The sequence below is a fragment of the Oryza brachyantha genome, chromosome 8 (genome assembly GCF_000231095.2).
Source record: "Oryza brachyantha chromosome 8, ObraRS2, whole genome shotgun sequence".
Lineage (NCBI taxonomy): Eukaryota > Viridiplantae > Streptophyta > Magnoliopsida > Poales > Poaceae > Oryza > Oryza brachyantha.
This window is the reverse complement of record NC_023170.2, coordinates 5,445,904-5,451,093: the sequence shown is the minus strand read 5'-3', so window position 1 is coordinate 5,451,093 and position 5,190 is coordinate 5,445,904. Positions and strand designations below refer to the sequence as shown.

General features: G+C 43.7%; 1 pseudogene; it reads right to left on the bottom strand.

Annotated features, from left to right (window-relative positions):
- Positions 1-238: 238 nt before the first annotated feature.
- Positions 239-4,783, bottom strand: LOC102720731 (annotated as a pseudogene).
- Positions 4,784-5,190: the final 407 nt, after the last annotated feature.

Below are 5,190 nucleotides of genomic sequence, written 5' to 3'. Positions count from 1 at the left end.
AAACTTGATACCGTCAGAAACATCGGCCAATTGTTTGAGACCGTCAAGTTTTAGATACTCAAGCCTGACCAATGTTCCCTGTTCCATGTAAATCTTGCAAACTTCAACCATGTCTTTCAAGGTCATCCCCTTCAACTTCTGCAATAAGCCTGTATGGAATCTTAGTTGATGCCCATGGTCCTTGAAAATGTAAGCTTGTTAAATTTGATAATTTGGAGATATATGGGATTGGGTTTTCTGTAAGATCAGACCAGCATAAGCTTAGTCTGACAAGCGAATTTCCATTAGCTGAGAATAATGATTGAGATTTCAGCATTTTTCATGACAACTTTCTTGTCAATTGAAGTTCAGGAGGTAATATCAACGCTTTCAGCCTAAGCAACTCATCTTGGTTGCTTGCCTACACATGCAATCTCAAGAGATGTTGCATCCTTGATAAAACAAGAACACAATTCTGCGCAGTAGTTACTCCTTACATCCGAAATGTAAAGGCTCCTTAGAGCATCTTCAAGAGAGACCCTATCCCGCTCTCTAAGCCAAAATTTGGTCATTTTAATCAAAAATAGCACTCCAATAGACTTATTAGCCAGATAGCTGGCCAAACTAGCCTCCAAACTTGCCAAATTTAGCCATCCAAGCTGACTTGCCATCTGTGGGCCCCACGCGTGACCACCTCTCCATCCCTCCCCCTCCTCCCAGCCGCCCCAGCGGTCGGATCGGCCGCCCCCGCCGCCATCCGGCTCACCACCCCTCGCCACCGTCCGGCCGGCCTCCCTCGCCGCCGTCCAAGGCCGCTGCCGCCGCCCGCCAAGACCGCCGCCCTCGTCGCCGCCGTCTGCATCCTCCCCGTCGCCGCTGTCTGCACTTGGGTCGTCGCCGTCGTCGGTTCGTCGTCCGCTGCAGCCGCCGCTGCCGCCCGCGCCCGGCGCCGTCCCCGGTCGACGCGCCATCCCCTTGAGCCCATGACGTCCCCGGTCACTGCGCCGTCCACGCCCGACGCTTCCCCAGCCGACCGCCATCGTCGCTCGGGTCGTCGTTGTCGTCGATTTGTCGTCTGTCGCGGCCGCCGCTACCGCCCGCGCCCGGCGCCATCCCCAGCTGGCCGTCATCGCCGCTCGGGTTGTCGTCGTCGTCGATTTGTCGTTCGCCGTAGCCGCCGTTGCCGCCCACGCCCGGCGCCGTCCCCAGCCAACCGCCATCGCCGCTTGTGCCTTCCCCAGCCGACGCGCCCCCAGCCGGCCGCCAGCGCCGCTCACGTCGTCCGCGCCCGGCGCGCCCCTAGCCGGCCGCCGCCTACGCCATCCACCACCGCCGGCCTCTGTTGCCGCCGTGGAGAGAGAATGAGAAAGAAAGAGAAAAGGAAAGAAGGAGAGATAGATTGAGGGAGAGGGAGAGAAAAAAAAAAGAAAGAGAGGAGGATGACATGTGGGACCCAATTATCATGGACTTGGAATCGAGATCGTGAATAGAGATACTATTGAAGTAAAAAACAAATTTGAATGACTAAATGAGATGGGAAGTGGCCAAATAGATATTTGGAGAGTCTGATTTGGGCTGTCTATTAGAGATGCTCTTAGTTGGGCTAAATTTCTTAGCCTGCTAAGAAATTTTTTATTTGCCTGAATTTCATCCAAAGTTATCAATTCCTTCAAATTACAGAGGCCTTCACTTGTTGCCAAACCCAAGGAGTTACTGAAACTTGAGTGCTCATTGTACAGCAATTTCCAGACAAGTATATGCCGCAGTTTCCTCAATTCTGCAAACCCAGCTGGGAAACTTGTCACCTGAGTCCTTTCAAGACTTAAGTCTCCAAATTATGAAGCCTGGTGATAGTTTTTGGGAGTGACTTCAAATCAGTATCATTGAGGCACAAATATTTAAGATTAAACAATTCCCCAATCGAACTGCTGATGGTCTCAATTGGCAAGCCTGACAAGTCCAGCACTGCAAGATATTTCGATTTGGGTGGAGCAAAAGAAGACCATGAAGATTGCGGCATAGCTGTGTCAAATGCCAAAATAGTGCGAAGCCTTGACGAAGCTAGGCTTGATGTGATCTAAGTCTTGCACCGGATCACTGACACTCGGCGAGAATCTGACACAACCTCTCCAACTCCTGAATTATCATCATAGATTGAACAAAACTCTCCTTTTTCAAACAGTTTAATAGCCTTTTATTTTATTGAAACTTTGAGAACTTAACCCAAGTAGGAGATCTAGTCTCTCAAATATCCAATCTGAAATTTATGCTCTTATGGAGATTTGAACTTATGACCTTGGATGCTACTCAGGTCACTGTAACCACTAGGCTACGTGTCCTTTCATAGACAGTTTAATGGCTAGTTCGCGTAGAAGATCATGCATATGAAAACGTCGAATTCTGCCAAAACTGTTCTTCTCTACCACTGAAGCATGCTCCGATGGACAAGTTCTCTGAGAAGACTTTCAGCAACCTCTTCTAGGCTGCTTGATCCTCTGTGTTCAACAAAACCTTCTGCAACCCACAGTCTGATCAGCTTCTTCCTACGAAGGAGATGATCTTCTGGGAACATTGCACAGTATAAGAAACAGTTTTTCAAATAATTTGGTAGATTCCTATAACTTAAATTCAAAATCCACTCCACATGATTTATCTCTGGATTGTTTTGTAGCTCCCACATTATTTGGTCATGAAAACACTTCCATACTGCCTCAGTTTTATCTCTCAGTGATAATAAGCTCCCCAGAGCAACAATAGCTAATGGTAAACCTTCACATTTATTAACTATATTTTCACCCCACTTCTGCAATTCTGGGGGGAAAGCATGATTTTCTGTTCTCCAGAACACCTTTTTGCAAAATAAAATCCATGAGTCATGCTTGCTCAGAGGCTCAAGCTTGATCTTACAAGCATCTTCAGCAATCGCAGCTACTTCATCGATTCTAGTTGTGATGATTAATCTACTTCCCTTGCCAGTGTTAAAAAGGATGTCTCTAATTTCCAAAAGAACTGCAACTCTCCATGAGCCGACTCCGATACATATTACTTGTAGTATAATTTAATCCAGACTATTGATCTAATTTTGTTAGACGGTTGTGATTAAATTATACTACCAACAATTTTAGGTGTAGTAGAATTCTGAGAGGGCAATATCGTCTTTTTTACTGTGACAGTAAGTGGGCTTTGCTGGACTTTTTTTTGATCCGTGCATAATGTGATAAAAAAATAATAAATACAAATCTAATATTAATCAAAGTACGAAAATACCCTTTTAAATTAATGGACGAGATTAGTTCTACTGGCACAGTATTATACTATAAGTAATATGCACCGAAGCGTTGCCCGCTCTCCATACATCATGCAATGCAATTATGCACATCTTGTCCTGTAGAAACATCTTCAACTCTGCTTTTAATACCTCAATGCCCATCTTTGAAACATCAAGGGTTGCTTCGCTACGTTTGCCGCGCAGTTGATTCAACATGTTTCTCAATATATCATCCATTTTGTATGATTGTGATACAGAAATCCATGAAGAGCAATCAAAATGAGTCCTCTCTCTCTTGAAGACATTGTAAACTAGACAACTTTTGCCCAAGCCACCCATACCACAAACAGCGATGATACGCGAAGAACAATGTTCAGAGTACAACCACTCTGTGAGGGTATCTCTGTATTTATCAACACCACAAGTTCATCATCATCATCATAGTATGGCAGGCTGTGCCTGAATTGGTACTCTCCTTGTTTATCATCATAGTTTGGTATATCAACATCCAGTCCACGGACGGTTGATTGTATACAGGAGATTTGTTTCGGTCCAACAAAAAGTATCTCGAGGTACCAAATCGTTTTTCACCATTGGATCTAGCTAAGTAGGATGTGCACGATGGTACCAGTACCTCGAGATACTTTTTGTTACTTTTTATCGGACTGAAACAAATATCTGTATCCAGCGATCTCTCCTACCTGACAGTTCCTTGACCTTCTATTTTTCCTTGTCAACCTCCATAGCAATCCCATCCAATGAAAACAAGGACTTGGGTTTCTTGACAACCTTTTTAAAATTACTCCAGAATCCCTTGCCCTGATGTTCACCAACAACATAGATGAACTGATCCACAATGTCCTCAATGTCATATGCCAACCTCCTAACTTGGCTCATCCATGTTTCTAAAATTTCATCCTTGTAACCACGAGTGTTAACACTCTTGAGAAATGCATTTATAATCTCAAGTTCATCCTTCACCAATTCCATGTTAGTCGGAAGTGCTATGACTAATTCAGCATTGTTAGCAAGCATGGGTTTTGACAGGCTTAGTATTTCTCCTGCCACAGCTATGCTTATCTTCTTTATGGCTAGCAGAATCGCAGTCTCTGCCATTTTCTCGCTGTGTTTCTGCATAGGTAGTTCAAAATCAGATCATTAGAAATAACTTTCAATTATTTCCTGATAGTCACATGCATAAAATAATGTGATAGTGGAAATCTGAGGGAGAAAAAATTAGTGGTAACCTGAAAAATGGTATAGATTGAATAAATTTGTAGATAAAACATCCACGCAATCTGTTGATGATATTCAATAACCAAAACAATTTATTTTGAAGCAAACCAGACAATCTAAATCTTTCACCCACACATAGTCCATTCATGACCACAAAATAAAATGATGTTAATGTCATACAGCAGATAAAAGTATAAATGAGAAAAGGAAAATACCTCTGCCTGTGGTAGGCTTGATCAAACTGGAAATCCTGCAACGTTTGCCCGGTTGATTTGGAGTTCTGGAGCGTTTTCTCCAGAAAGAAGGGCAAGATGATATTATGCAAATTCAGCTAAGGTGAAGTCAACTCATTGGGAGAATCGTCAAAAAATAAAAAAAACTCAACGCACATAGCTCGAGGAGATTAAGAAAATGCAATGCAGAGTTGAAGAGTTTAGAACTTGCACGGTGAAGTAACCTAAATATGCGCTACTTTCAATTTCACCGAAACAAATTCCCCCGAAGAAAGAAAAGAGAAAAATTGGACCAAGTTTAATTCCTCGTATTAAAACCTTGGGGTTTGTATCGTCTGCCTTTGGGCTTGACGGCAACCTTTGGCGTTGAATCCATCCCTGCCACATATCTTACGATCAGCAATTGCATGTATTGGTCCCACCATATAGATTAATTAGGGGCCAACTGATTAGTGCAAGTACAATAAGTGACGT